This window comes from Tenrec ecaudatus, chromosome 4, assembly GCF_050624435.1.
Source record: "Tenrec ecaudatus isolate mTenEca1 chromosome 4, mTenEca1.hap1, whole genome shotgun sequence".
In the NCBI taxonomy this organism is placed as follows: Eukaryota; Metazoa; Chordata; class Mammalia; order Afrosoricida; family Tenrecidae; genus Tenrec; species Tenrec ecaudatus.
Genome location: NC_134533.1, coordinates 97,208,346 through 97,224,795, shown reverse-complemented (window position 1 = coordinate 97,224,795; position 16,450 = coordinate 97,208,346). Strand labels below are relative to the sequence as shown.

Here is a 16,450-nt window from a genome sequence, read left to right as displayed (position 1 = left end):
GAATATAACCCTTTAAAAAAGCATATGATTTTAGAAGGAGACAGGAACATCGGGAGTCATGGACGCTGAAATTTTCATGTTGAAAATGAGAACACGAAGAGAGAGCAAGACTAATCCAAGGTAATTTAGCTAACTCTGCACACAGCTGGGCTTGGACCAATGAATCTTTCCTCTCTGCCTTAAGAGGCACAGGTGTCTATTTTTATAGTAATTAGGGTTTTAAAAGACTATGATTTTTACAAATGGAAAGTTTGTGATAACCTTGCATTGAACAAGTGAATCAGTACCATTTTTCCAACAGCCTCTGCACACTTTTTGTCTCTGTGTCACATTTTGTTTACGTGCATTTGTATGTGTATGTGACTGTGGAACAGACCATCAATTGCCCATGGGTTTAGATTAAAGCAGAAGAAAATTAAGACAAGTCCACTAGAACCCAAACACCACCTTGAGTCTATCTCTCCTGAATATTGAGAACATCTCAAGAACAGATTTGAACATTAAGGAGAGAAGACCTGATGAGCTGTGGGAAGTCATCAAGGACATCATTCACGAAGAATGCAAAAGGTCCTCCAAAAACAAGAAAGAAAGAAAAGATCAAAATCAATGTCAGAAGAGATTCTGAACTTTCCTTTTAATCTTAGAGCAGCTAAAGAAAATGGAAGAAATAATGAAGTCAAAGAGCTGAACCGAAAATGTCAAAGGGTAGATAGAGAAGATACAACATAATATCATAATGAGTTAGAAAGCAAAAAGGAAGAACATGTTCAGTTTATTTGAAACTCAAAGAACTAAGGGGAAAAAAATCAAGCCTTGAGTTGTAATCTTGAAATATTTTCTGAGTAAAATATTGAATGATGTAGGAAGGGTCAAAAGAAGATGGAACGAATACACAGGGTCCCTGTCCAAAAAGAACTCGTTGACCTTGCATCACTTCGGGAGGTAGCAAATGAGCAAGAACCAGTGGTGCTGAAGGAAGAAGTTCAAGCTTCCCTGAAAACATTGGCCAAATACAAGTTCCAGGAATTGATGGGACGCCAATTGCAATGTTTCCATAAACTGATGATGCACTGGAAACACTCACAGGCCTTTGCAAGGAAATTTGAAAGGTAGCGAGTTGCCTGATGGACTGGAAGTGATCCATATTTGTACCCATCCCAAAGAAAGGTGACAACAGAATATCCAAACTATGGACTAATATCACTGATACCTCATGCAAGTAAAATTTGGCTGAGGATCATTCAACAATGTTTGTAGCAGTGCATTGACCGGGAACTTCCATAGATTCAGGCTGGATTCTGAACAGGATGAAAAGAATCATGGTTATCATTGCTGATGTCAGATGGATCAGATGAATTTTACCGGTGTTTTGTTGACTATTCCAAGATATTTGACTGTGTGAATGCTAACAAACTATGGACAGCCTTGAGAAGAATGGGAAGCCCGGAACATTTCATTGTGATCAGGCATACCTACTGTGGATCAATAGGCAGTTATGTGCACAAAACAGGGGTTCGCTGAGTGGTCTATAATCAAGAAAGTTGTGTGACAGGGCTGTATTGTCTCATCACACTTAATTTGTATACTTAGAAAATAGTCAGAGAAACTGGGTTCCATGAAGAAGAATGTGGCATCAGAATCAGAGGAAGCCTTATTAACCACTCATGAAAGGCAGATGACAGAACCTTGCTTGCTGTGAGTGAGGAAGAAGTGGCGCGCTTGCAGATGAAGGTCAAGGACAGCAGCCATCAGTAGGGATTACAGCTCAATGTAAAGAGACCAAAATCATCACAAGTGGACAATAGGTGACACACATGGAGAGAAGATTGAAGTTGTCAAGAGTTTTGTCTTATTGGATTCAATGTTCAAGGAAGCAGCATTAATGAGTTCAAAAGGTATGTCGTATCAAGTAGATCAGCTGCACACGGCCTCTGAGAATATGGATAAGGAAGGATGCTCCTTTGAGGGATAACGTGCACCTGACCCAAGCCGTGATGTTTTCATTGCCTCATATGCATGTGAAACTTGATCATTGAATACGGAAGACTGAAAAAGAAATGATCCATTTGATCTGTGCTGGCGAAGAGTGTTGAAAGTACCAAGGACTGCTGAAAGGACAAACCAATCTGTCTTGGAAGTATGGCAAGAGCGCTCCTTAGGGGAGAGTATGGCTAGATCTAGTCTTGAAAAATTTGGACATGTCATGAGAGACTAGTCCCTGGAGAAGGACATTGTGCTTGGTAAGTTAGAAGGGGTTGTGAAAAAGAGGAAAATGATTGACACCGTAGCTGCAACAATGGATTCAGGTAATACTAGGGAAAGTTGTGAAGATAGTGCAGGACCCGACAATGCTTCCTTCTGTCATGCACAGCATAGCTACTGTTTGGAACAGACTCAGTGGTGCCTAAAGCAACATGTGTCTGTGTAGGTGCATTCGTTATGAACTTTAGTGGCATATTGTCCTGCCAGGTGGGAGAGTCAGTTACCCTACCTCTAGATCTGATATAGCAACAGAAATGACATTTTGTGAATTATGTGCTTAAGCATCATTTTGGAAGAAGCTGCCGTTATTGCTCCATGTGAATAACCCAGGACTAGCCTGGAGAAGGGAGCCCCAGTGGTGTAGTGGTTATGAGGTGTGCTGTGAAGATCAAGGTCAGCAGTTTGAAGCCACAAGTCACTCCTCGGGAGAAAGATGAGGCTTTCTGCTCCCTCCAAGAGTGACAGTCTCAGAACCCCCCAGGGGCAGTTCTACCCTGTCCTATAGGGTCCCTATGTGTCAGCATTGACTCAATGGTAGTGAGTTTGAGGGAGCCTGGGGATAATGAGAAACATATGGCAAATTTTCCTCTGGTCGGTACCCAACTGATCCTCATAACCAGAGCTTCCTAGCTGACTAGCAGTTACTACTGCAGATGCACACATGAGTCCATAAAGGTACCAGATGAACTGTTAATGAACAAATCCAGCTGATCGCAGCCAAAGTCATTCTAAATGGAAGAATCACGAGCTAAAAATAGTGGTTTCTAGGAACTAACAACCATTGGGGAACGGGTTGTTTTGCAACAAACACAGACACCAAACCTAATAACCAAACCCACTGTTGGCACTGTGAGCTTCATAGGAAAGAGAAGAACCCCTCCTTTGGATTTCGAGGGTGGCCATCTTCACTGAAGCAGACTGCCTCATTTTCTCCAGTGAGGCAAATCTGGGTTACCACCCCTGATCTTTTGGTCAGCAGCCCGTAATTTAGCACACTGCCCCACCTGGGTGCCTTAAAACCAAGATGGGTTCCATTCAACTCTCACCTTGACAGTTTGGTATAACTACTTCTCAGTCTCTTCCCTGTAGGCACACAAGAGGTATAAAACGTATTCAGCGGTGTAAAATATATTCAGTGATGTTTAAACTGAAAAATGTTCTCCTTTCTGAAAATATTTAAGTCTCAACCTCTAAAATGTAAAGTTGAAACAGACCGATGGATTATTCCAACCAGAATTATAGTGTGAGAGTAAATGTGGTTGGAAACGGCAATGTGAGCAAAACATACACACAATAAGCTAGCTAAGAAAAATAACCCTTCATTTCTGCTGTCTGATTATTCTTAAAAGTTAGTGGGAACATGATTATTGAAACACTTGAACTGCTAACCCTAGCTAAGGTTGTTTCACACACCAGGGACGCTGTACCGGCTGGTTGAGCATGATGAGTGACATGATGAGCAGAGGAAGCAAAGGACGGCCAGAGTCTCTCCCTTCGGGGAAGCCAACAATTCTCCAGTGTCCCTTCCTACTTAGATGGGAAATAATGCAATTCCACGGCAAGCCTCAAAAATTATTTTAGGAAATACTATTGCTCTCTTTAATAAGTAAAACAAATCTTGTTAATATGCTACATCTGTTTATGTGCCAATCTACAATTAATAAAATGAAAACAAAGTATTTTGTACTTCATTAAGATTCTTTGTATGTAATCCTTAAGCTAAATCTATAATGCTATAGTTTCATGTCTATTTTAGTTTAATGTCTATTTTGGCTAACTTTGTTTTAATAAAAGGAGCACTTGGCTGCTAAGCTAAAGGTCAAGGGTTCAAATCCACTAGCTGCCCTGTGTAGAAAGAGGTGACAGTCTGCTTGCATAAAGAATGAAAGCCTTGGAAACCCTGTGGACTAGTTCTACTCTGTCCTATTGCATTTCTATGGATTGCAATAGACTCATCGACAATTTAAAAAAATTAAATAAAATAGCTCATTCTTTTGGTTTTTATAATAATATAAGGTGTATAATAAGAAAAAAGGTTGATTTTAAGATAATTTGAAAATAAATGATCAGTCTGAATATTCCCTGTCATATGTCTGTTGATTTATTAATTTTGAGTAGTAAACTTAGTGGATAAATGAAAATAGTTGATAAGTAAACCATATTAATTCTAAGAACACATTTTTGCAAATGATATATACATGTTTAATAATTCAAATTTCTTGTACAGAATTGATTTATTTTAACTGCATAGTGCCTCAAAGCTATACCATATATCTTTAAGCTTCCTCCTCCCCCCTGTACTATCATGACCCCAGTTCTACCTTACAAATCTGGCTAGATTAGAGCATGTACACTGGTACAGAGAAGGGCTCGCAGGACACAGAATCCAGAGACAGATAAACCCCTCAGGGACAGTAATGAGAGTAGTGATACCATACGGGTTGGGGGAAGGTGGGAGGAGAAAGGGAAGAAATGAGGAACTGACTAAAATGGCCAACAGATAATTCCACCCACCCACCAAGAGGGACAAACAGTAATGTGGACGAGGGGAGACAGCGGGCAGTGTAGGATATGAAAATAATAATAATTTATAATTTATCAGAAATCCAGGAGGGTGGGGGGGGGGAAGAAAAAGAGGAAATGATACCAAGGATTGAAACAGAAAGAAAATATTTTGAAAATGATGATGGCAACATATGTACAAATGTGCTCCATACAATTGATATATGGATTGTTATAAGAGCTGTAAAAGCCCCCAATAAAATGATTCATTAAAATAAAACAAACAAAACTTTACAATGTATCGTGTTATATAAGCCAAAGGTTAAGCCCCATCTTATGCAGTCATATATCCCGACCTGCCAGAGCGCCACACAAGTTATAGGTGATCATTCAGTGCTTAGTAAAGTGAACAAAGGTGTTAAATTATTCTGATATCCATAAAGGATTTTAATCTCTCTCTCTCTCATATAGGTCAGTAGATAAGCAAGGAAATGGGTGGTGACTACACATAAACGCTAAATTCAATTCATTTGTATATTGATTACTTTGATATATACCATACTTAATAAATACTGACACATTCTTTATTTAACAAAAATCTTTTCCAGGCATAAAGCCAGGTACTAGTAACGGTGATCAATATCGATATGATCCCGTCCTTAAGGAATTTATGGTTTAATCATGGATAAGTGTGTAAGGAAACAGAAATTCCTGTTTTTTCTGTAACTATACCATATCCTCAGAATGGGCTCTGGAACAGCCAACAGCCTCCCCAAGGTCACAAGGAATTATCTCAATGACCCTGAGTGTTGAGTCTGAACACTGCACTGGTTAATTCCTGCTTTATACACCCTACAGAAAGCTGGAAGCAACATGTATATTTATGTAAAACATGTACATTTATGCTAATTTATCCCTGGATAGAATTTGAAAAAATCTGGCAGCTTTACTTTTGCTAGAAATATATAACTTGTAATTGAAACTCTCATAGGCAAGATCAAAATATTTCTTTAAAACCAATTTTCTTGGTTTATTAAGTGAGGCTTAGTTTAACTATACCACCAAATGCTTAGGATTCTGGGGATGAGATCTCCATATCTTTGATATTTTCCTCATGCTCAGCTTCCACCTGGAATGTCTCTGATCCTTCTGTTTCCTCTTCTTGCCTGGCCTACACAGAGATCCTTTAGGATTGTTGCTTCATCAGTGGAACAATGGATAAATAAACTTTGGTACACACACAAAATGGAATTTTACACAATACTGAGAAACACCTCATGGAATGGATGGATTTAAGGAACATTACGCTAAGTGAATTCAGTCAAATGCAAAAGAACAAATATTGCATAAGACCACTGTTATTAAAAAAATCAATAAACTTTTAATATCAAGAATGGTTACCAGAAGTGGAGGGACACTCAGAAGGAAGGGAAGCAACAGTTGAAGGGAGACAGGCATTAATGTGGGTGAAGGGGAAGACAGCACACTTCAAGAAGGAGATGGAGAAAGGGGGGCCAGGAAGCGGGGCAAGTCATTGGGAGGTTTGATAAGCTGTTGGTTGTTGAATGCAAAAAGGATGTTCCGATCAATGAGGGTGGTACCCCCCCAAATGAAATTATTTTTCAAAGTCATTTAAATTTTTAAAAACCAACAATCTTTTCACCTTCAAAGTACTTTCCATTACATTTATTACACGTGTCAAATCTGCGATTCCATTCTTGGAAACGTTTTCCAGATGATCTGTTGGCATGGCTGGCAGACCTCCCTTGTTTTTTTCTTCACCTCTTCTACATCATCAACTGTCCTTTCAGGTCCCTACTCTTCTACATCATCAAATTGCTGTCCTTTCCAGTCCCTCTGTAGTTGAGCGAACAAAAAGAAGTGAGGCTGGAGGGTGGGGCAAGAGAGCACATTGTTGTTTTTTTTTGCCAAAAACTAGTGCACTGAGATGGCTATGGAAACAGGTGCATTGCCATGTTGGCCAAACCGGTCCCCCATTTGCCACAAAACAGGACTTTTTTGGGGTCACAAACTGTTATGCTATCTTTTCAGAACGTCTCAAAAGAAAGCTTGGTTAACAGTCTGACCTGGTGGAAAAAATTCCAAATGCACTACGAGTCGACATTTTCAGCCATTGGGGAAGCTGATGGACGTCAAGAATGAGTTTTGTCATCAGTTGACATTTCACCTTTTAGAAATGAGAAAAACACTCTTACACTAGAGTTTTCCTATAGCACTGTCCTTGTCAGATGTGTTCAACATCACAACAGCTTCTGTGGTATGTTCCCCAAACAGGAAACAAAATTTCACAACTGCACACTGTTCTCTTAAATCAGTCTTAACAAAAATGACCTTCGAGTAAAGCTGCTTTTACGAAAAAAATTTCACTGTGACCAGAAAGAACCTTCCCAAGGGATGCCACTGGGTGCACTAACTCAGAGAGTTGCTTGATGCTTGCCTAGCAGGAAAAATGCATACTACAATTCAGTTGGGGGGGGTACCCCCTCATATAAATCCCTACCTAATTCACAATTAAAAGTGGAGTGGAGCGAGATTTTATTCTTCTTGTTAAGGATCAGTTAATGGTCTCTGACTTATAGTACCCCATGTACAATAACCTCCCTGCCGTCAAACCCATTCAAACACATGGTGACCCTATAGAACAGAGCAGAACTGCCCCTGTGGGGTTAAGAGACTAAATCTTTACAGGTACTCCCATCAAGAAGAAAGACTCATCTTTCTCCTGAGCAGTGGATGGTAGTTGCCAAATGCCAACCATGCGGCTATCAGCGTAATGCAGAACCCACGCGGACTATTGTGACCCCCATGGCTTGCCTGTGTTTTACATTTCCCGGACTTTCTTAGTCTAACTCAGTCTGTGAACTCCACTAACGAATGCTCAGCTCACTAATAGGTGAGTAGGAACTGCCTGGAGGTACAGTAGACAGTAATCGAACTTCCATCTCCTGTGGGGAAGGAGAGAATTTGCCCACAGAACCATTACTTTCCTGACCCCATCCCACCCCAAGCTTCATTCATGCAGAGTACACAGTTTCTCTTTCTCCTGACAACATGATGTGTAACTTTGCATTACCTGAATATATTTCTTCTATGTTCCTTGACACACACACACACACACACACACACACACGTCTGTCCTTTTGTAACACCGAGTTACTCAAAATTGGTCTCTATCTTAGTCACGTTTATAACTATATTCATTACTTAATCATACCAACATGTTCTTCATATCCATTAGGGGATTGAGGTTATGATTTCAGAAATTTGTCTATTGATTATTACTCTATCCTCAGTTCTTAGATACATGCTTAAGAGATACTGTTGCTGTTAGATCGCTATCATATAACCCAAACCCCAAGCCCACTGCCATTGCCTCACTTATGACTTACAGTGACCCTGTGGGGCAGGGGAGAACTGCCCCTGTGAGATTCTGAGCCTGTAAATCTTTACCGAAAGTCAACGTTCTCCTAAGGAACAAAAACTGGTTGGTTTGAATTGCCTACGTTGTGGTTAGCAGTCTGATATGTAATCCATTATATCATTGGAGATTCTTGCCTAACATACAGGTCCCCCATATATCTTTGCAGAATTAAGATAATTCAGAATTCATGTACTGTACACTGACAAATACTATAGAGAGATGAGCTATCCATTAAAAATACTATTGAGCGCATTTCAAATTCTCTAAGCTGACCTTTCCATTTATCTTATGTAAGGGGCATTCGTTGGTGAAGAGAAGTGCATAGTCCAATATTTATTATTAAAATTTCTTCTTCCTCCTCCTTTGAGACCACCTATTGAGTTATGAATTCTAAACTCTTAAAGTTCACAGTTATATTGTAATACGATAAAAATAACCTATGAAAGAAACTGGAGGATTTTGAAAAGATAAATAGATCATACATTCAGGCATGCTAAAGAATTGAATACAAAACAGATGCAGAGAGCGAAATTGTGAAATAAAGGTAGAATTTCAAAGGTGTCTTGGAAAGAATAGTTTTTCAAACACTGAACTCTGTGAAATCACTTTGAGAAATATATAGAAGTCAGTCTAAAACACAATAGGTACATATCAATCATATTTCAAAATGTAAAGTAGAATCACGTTTGCTCACAGAAACCCTAAACCCTATGTGGTGAGAAATAATAATGACACTAAGGCTTTCAATAACTAAAAGAGAACAACAAACACTCCTATATGTTATCCTTACAAGGTAAAAGTTCTACTAAGACTCTTATTTAACCATGCATTCAATCATTCTGCAAGTTAAATCATAACCCCCTGAATACATCGATGTATGTATTGTTTTTCAATGAAAGGATACCAGTATTACTGCAACATGATTACTAGAATGCATTAAACTTTTCGCTTTAAGAACTTCTGTAATATTCTCAGTGCAAACAATTCCTTTTAGCACTACAGTAAAATTTTATTTTTCTGTGAAACAAATGAGTAAAATGATGAATTATTGATAGTCTCTGAAATAGTAATAGAGGTAAGAAACTTGCCTCTTTCAGAAAATAATAAAGATCTATTTAGATAGTATGCTTAACACTGTCTCTCTGTGGTCTAATTGGCTACCTTTTTTACTTTAGTATTCCTACATCTATTTAGTCTGCTATGGGCACCGTTAACTGTGTGAAGTTTAGAAAATACTCACTCTGCCTTAATTTCCAGAAACATAACCATGAGGAGGAAACCACCCAGCCCACACTTCAGCTGTAGTCTGATGTTTGCTCGCCGGGGGCCCTGTGTAAGATGACACTCAGAGAGAAAGGAAAACTAAGTCTTGAGAGAACTTCAGGAGTGTGCCCAACTGGCAAAGGAAAATTAGGGAAGAATTCCCCCAAAAATCAGTATTAGCAAGTGACAACACATTCTTTGTAGAAAACTAAACCATTTTCTGTAAAACAAAATGTAAATAAAAATGGTGAGAGATGGTATTTTGTACACAGGATGCAGTCAGATTAAGGATGGGCTGTGTGTGTGTGTGTGTGTGTGAATGTGTGTGTCTGAGATACCCTTTAGGTATTTATTTGAAACGAGGAGATATAACATGATAGAACAATGGCTTGTTAGTAGCCATTAGATTTTAATCACAACATAAAAAGTAGGGAGAGAAAGAATCATTAGATTTTAATCACAACATAAAAGGTCATGAAAGTCCTCCCTGGGAGATGGACGGCAGAGAAGGGGGGGAAGGGAGACTCCGAATAGGGCAAGATATGACAAAATAACAATCTGTGGATTATCAAGGGCTCATGAGGGAGGGGGGAGCAGGGAGGGAGGGGAGAAAAAGGGGGGACCTGATGCAGAGGGCTTAAGTGGAGAGCAAATGCTTTGAGAATGATTGGGGCAGGGAATGTGCAGATGTGCTTTATACAACTGATGTATGTATATGTATGGATTGTGATAAGAGTTGTACGAGCCCCTATTAAAATTTAAAAAAAGAAAAGGGGAAAAAAAGAAAATGATTAGGGCAAAGAATGTACAGATGTGCTTTATACAATTGATGTATGTATTTGTATGGATTGTGGTAAGAGTTGTACGAGGCCCTAATAAAATGTTTAAAAAAAAAAAAAAAGGTCATGAAAGGACAATACGGCAAGCCAGGGCTGAGCATAAGACTGACTACATAAATGAAGGGAGGCATCAGTAGATGCAAATAGAATGGACAGATTTGGATATGTGTGAGGAGGACACTTTCTTATATTGGACATGAAAACAGAATATTGGGGCCAAATATGTGAATTCAACAATGCTATAGGATACTTAGTGGGAAAAATTATATTTAATGTCTCAAATGTGGAAAAATATTTTTCCAGAATGATTATGGGCTTGTGTTTTACATACTTTGTCTCATCTTGTTCTGTAAAAACTTATGGGGCATATTGTATGTACTAGTCATTTTGAGAGAACCTTCACATGACTTAAAAGAGATGATAAGGACAGATTCAGGTACTAAGCAATAAAACAATTACATCTGACAGAGCAATGAGCGTGAATTCATGGGAAAGCTCAGTAATAGAACCTAAGCAGAGGTAAGTGTCGTGGGGTAGTATATGATGCTTGCCAACTCATTCTCAGTAACATTTATTGGAGGGATTTTAGCAATGTGATGGCATTTATCTTATAAAAATATGTTTTGGTCGTTGCTCCGGCCGTGTATGCCGGCCACATGGGGCCGGTGGACGCAGTCCTCGCTGACCTGCGGGAGGAAGCATGGGGAGTCTCTGGCCGACACTACCTCGCTTGTGTCAACCCGACACTCCGGGCAATACCTGAAACCGCGCGGGAGTCACGGGTGCACGGAGCCCTGGGCACGCGGGGCGCCAGGTGCGTGCCCCCAGGCCCTTGGGGCCTGTCAGGCCAAAGAACAGTGGTTGCTGCTGCTTATGAGCGTGCTGGGAGAAATGTTACCCAGAGCTGGAGCAGTCCAATGCCCCGGAAAGCTGGCCTAGAGGTGGACATATTTATATAGTGTGTGAAAAAAGCAAAGACATTCCTCTGACCGTCAAGTGGTAGCTTGGCACCTACTGAGCAGCAGCATGGAACAAAAGCCTGCTATTTCCTGCCGAGAACCCACTGAAAATACTCAGGAACACAGCTCTGCTGCAAGACAGACTGTGCAACCCGCCTCAGTGCCTGACGCCCACGGGAGTAAAGCCAGGCAATGGTTCTGGGTGACAGTTTGCTTTCGCATGGGACACTGACAGAGGCCCATGGGAACGGACCTGCCACAAATCCAAACCCATGCAACCCCCCTGTGGTCTGCAGGTCCCACACCCACTGCCTGCTCCCAACGCTGCTAGGAGGAGCAACCTTACTTAGCAGCACCCACTATGGAGCTGATGTTAAAATGTACGGGCCCTGGAGCAGGCCTCGGGCATGGGCGGAAGCAGGGCCGGGCTTGGGGTGGAGCTGGAAGCAGAACTTCCGGGCTCCTCCCGGGAAGGTCCCTTCCTGGTCACACGGACCACCTGCGCCTCAAACCATGCCCCCATGTTGGTGTCCCGGGCATCGATGTACTCGTTGACCTACATCCCAGACAAAGAACATAGATCAGTAAACTGAGACCTGCCCAGCGTGAGCCTCAGGTCCCCGAGTCACTGGGAGCAGAGTGAAGGACAGTCCAGGACCACTAGGCTTTCCCCGACACTGCAACAAGGGGCTGGGGTCCTGTGTCCTCAACTCAGACCAAGGCAGGAACCCCCTCTCCCACCAGGTGAAAGGCCCCCTGAGCCTCTGATCCATAATCCTCTGGCCACCTAACCTTCATCCCTGATGCATGTTTACACACCTGTCTCCCCTGGAGCCACTGGCACTGTTTCTGGAAGCTGACCCCGCCCACAGGCACTGCCACACCCCACCACAGTGCCACCAGCCTCCCCCTCAGTCTGGCCAGAGAGCATTTCCCCTGCTGCATGGGGCGAAACAGGAATCCAAGTCCGCATTCTCCCAATTGATACAATCGTCTCCTGCCTTGGGAGCTGGGTTGGCTGCCCAGAGGAGCAGAACTACAAGGGTGCCCCATGTTTGAGGGCGCGGGCAGCCACAGAGAAACCGGCGCCGCCAGAGGCAGACAGTGGCCAGTGTGAAGAAGTGAAGAAAGTAATAGTTGGTCTCTCAAGGTCATGGGGGTGGGGAGAGGAGCTCCTATCAAGACCTCAAGTAGAAAGTGCATGTTTACAGCATAGTGGTGGCAACATGCGCAAGTATGCTTGACACGGTGGATGGGTGTGGATTGCTGGTTTGGGGCTTTTTTTTTAATGTATCGATTTGTTATAAAAGCTGTAAGAGCCCCCCCCCCAATAAAATGTTCATTCAAAAAAATATGTTTTGATGTTTTACTAGTGGTCAGGAAAGTGAGTAACTAAGGTAAAAATAAGCTTTATTTGTCCAGCTAAAGAGGGAGAAATCATGGAGAAATACATACAAATCTTTGTCTGTATTCAAAGGAACCACTAAAAGTCATAGCGATGAATTACAGCTAATTTTAGTTCTAACAGATTAACACGGGTGTTAATTTGTGTTTTAATTATGCCAACCGAGATTTGCAATATTATTCATGGCAATAAAGATTTGAGCTCAATAAAGCCTAAGTTGTAAGAGGCCAGTGTTGTTCGAACGTTTGCTAGTGAGACCCTTCGGAGTATCCGTTTCTCTAGCTACATATGACTTGCCCGACTCAAAATTTTGTGCGAATCCAATGAAATGAATATATGTGAGAGGATGAAGAGAGTTACAATCTCTCTTCAAGATGTAAAATTCTGTTAATATATTTAAACCTGGATTTTAACCAGATAATGAAACAGTTTGAAAGTTACCCTAAACCAGTAAATACCATTTCTACGACTCAATTGAAGGACTACCTTTAAAAATGTATAGAAAGATAGATAGATATCTCTTTCTATATATCAGAAACAATTTTAGCAGAAGGGAGGATTTATTCATAATACTAAAGTTTTAAAAACATTAGGAAAGGAAATTGTATACTGGTAATGTAACCATTTATTCAAAGCACAGAATTTTGAAGAATGAGTTACTTTAGATGAATATATGGGTATTTTACCAGCAATGCAAATAATTGGCTCCTAAATTCTAAAATGGATTAAAGAGATTATTTCATACTACTCACAGATGATATAACCCAAGTTTAAACTTGTTGAGACATTGAAGCATGTTAAATGTTTCCCGTCTAAGTTGTTCTAAATATACTCCACCTAAGTTTAATAAAATATATTGGGAAACAGTGCTGTACTGGGGTTCAGACCTGAGTTTGAATAATTACACTTACACTTCTACCTAACTAGTGTGTTAATTGAGAGATTTTGTTTAGCGTTCTGATTTTCTTTTTCTTCTTCTGTCAAAAAGAATCATCCTTATACCACAGGATAGTTGTGTGATAAATACAATAACATTTAAAATCTATAGTAAGTCCCTAGCATCTATTCGGTTAGCAGATGACAGTGATTATTATTTGGTTATTACTACTTATATTTTTTCCTCAAAAGATAATTAAGTAATAAATTTTAATAATTTCACCTGATCATTTAACACAAACAGAAAACAATTATTTTATCATTGAAAGAGTGCATCTTTATCTTACCCATTTATTTGTTCATTCATTCATCCATTCATTCTAAATTGTTTCTCACATAAAGTTTATAAAGATTCTTGCTGCCTTTTATAAATAAGTCTTTCTCATACTGGGAAAGGTAAATAGCTCGAAGAATCAAAATTCATTGACTGCACTCAAATAATGAATAAGTATATATAAATATAGTAGTGAGACTGAATTGACACCGAAGAGAGTTAGATTTACTTTGCATGGAAATATGTATAAAATTTTGTTAAACATATTATTTATCCTTTGGTAGGCTGAAAGACTGAGATCTCTAAGTTAAAAAATAATTACTTCTCAAAATAGCTAATATTTAGGTGAAATTTGGGATTAAATTATCATCATGGGATTAAATCAGATAAGCTCATGGTCAAAGTTAACAATGATACAGTGTTAGCTGTAAAAGCTCCCAATAAAGTGATTTATTAAAAAAACTAAGGAAAAAAACAACACAAGGAAATAATAAGTATTAGCATAATTTATCCTGATTTCCTAAATGCATGAAATGAAAAAAAATGTCTTGGAAGAAAAAGAAATAAAACTTGCAAATAAATAAGGAAAAACTGAAGTCCTAATTCTTGGGGTTAGCAAGCTAAATGCGGGTGTCATTTCTGTAGTCTATGATCTCAAACGGCAAACTCTGTTGCTCTCTTTTCTGGTTCTCCCTTCCCCACTCCGCCATGAACCAGCCCATCCCATCTGGCTCTGATGAGAATCTCCGGGCAGAGGGAAGCATGGTACTGCTTTTACGCTTCTCAGATCACAGAATATTGATCTGATTTTCCCAGAACAGCCCACAAATAAGATTTTTTACTTCTCAAGAAGCTTAGAGCACCGATGGCACCATGATCAAGGTTCACACCAGTGGACTAGTGTCCATGGTTCGCCCGTCAGTAGTGCTGCGGGAGAAATATATGGCATTCTGTTTCCATAACGACGGACAGCCTTGGGAATCCTTTGGGGACAGCTCTACCCATCGGGCTCTATGAAGTGGAATGACTTTGTGGTCATGGATATGGATTTTGTTATCAAGAAGTGTTATTTCCTCTTTCTCTCTTACTGGGGTGTGAGCTGGGGAATTGGGGATAAATTAAAGAAATGAAACTCTACAGGTCAGAAGCATTGCAAGGAGACTGACTTTTCATACTACGCCTAAGTGTATGGGCATGCAGTGCCCCATCAAGCTTTGCTTTATTGTGCTTCATGGATACTGCATTTGGATACCTAAGAGCGTTACACTCTCTGAAGCAGCCTTGCATGGCACAAGTTGGTAGGTATCATTTTCCAACATCATAAGCTCATTCCTGTCTCTGTTTCACACTTTGGTAACTCACGATATTTCGTACTTTTCATAATGCTACTGTACATATACGAGACTATAGTAGAGTGTAAATACTACTTCTACACGCACTAGGAAAATTTTGAAAATATGGCTCTCTTAATATTTGCTTTACTGTAGTGGTCTGAAAACAAACCCATAATGTATCACGAAGGTATGCCTGCACATAACGCATCATGAAGCTAAAACATTTGTCAAAAATGGAGACCTTAAATTAACAAAAATTCAGTATAAGGATACTGTAACCCTGTATTCAGATGGTCAGTTTCGTGGACTATATTTCAAGAAACAAAGTGAGGTCTTTGATTTGGATGGCTGTGTATTTCATTGTATAGATGATTATTTTGGAGGAATTGTCTGACTTTCCTAAATTTGGAAAACTATACAAGTGGAAAGGCACCCTTCAAAGACTGGTCTGGGGTTCAATTTGCCAAAGGAGAGTTTAGCGGTGCCCAATCAAAGTGTTAGTACTACCCTGCTGTGACGACAATTACTGCTGTTTCCAGAGTACAAAGACAGCATTAGGAAAGTGGACCCCAGTGGCAGACTGTCTGTGATGTCCTAGTAAAGCACGTATAGCCGAGTCCAGGGACTATTCTAACAGGTTGGTGAATCATCAGGTTTCCAGGATGCAGAACAAAGAGCCTGGAGATAAACGACTGAATTTTTGCCGGGTAGGAAGAGGCTCAGCCCTGGAGTCCCACAGGACATTCTCTGTAAGAGCATGGATATTACCAGCGAATAGAAGAATCCCCAGAGCATGCACGCCGGTGATAGAGCTCCTGAATCCTTTGCCCCTTTGAGTAGTTTCTGATTAGTTGGGAGGTGGTGCCAAGACTTGCTTGCTAGTGTTTTTGAAGGAGATAGTGCAGCAGATCCTGGTGAGGACCTTATTCACAGCTTACTTTGATCCTTAATACATCCTAATAGTTTGATGATTTCATTGGTTTTACACTATTAGTATGTAGTCACCAATAAAGAGAACGCTGTCACTTGAGAATTTACTGCCATCCATACTGAGATTTCTATTATGTAATAAATACAAACACACACACACACACACACACAAACAAACAAAACTTACACTCGCGGTCATTGTATTGATTCTTATTCACAGTAGCTCTATAGAAAACAGAATTGCTTCTTATGGTTTCTATAGAAAACAGAATTGCTTCTTATGGTTTCTTATAGGATCAATCTC

General features: G+C 40.2%; 1 protein-coding gene and 1 non-coding gene across 2 annotated transcripts in view; both read right to left on the bottom strand.

The window, feature by feature from the left end:
* Window positions 1-16,450, bottom strand: part of CNTN5 (contactin 5) — a 557,068-nt gene that overhangs the window by 139,221 nt on the left and 401,397 nt on the right. The gene's annotated exons all lie outside the window — the stretch shown is intronic.
* Window positions 11,409-11,543, bottom strand: LOC142447665 (small nucleolar RNA SNORA42/SNORA80 family). Its single transcript, XR_012784329.1, has one exon. It is a non-coding gene; the product is annotated as a small nucleolar RNA SNORA42/SNORA80 family (small nucleolar RNA).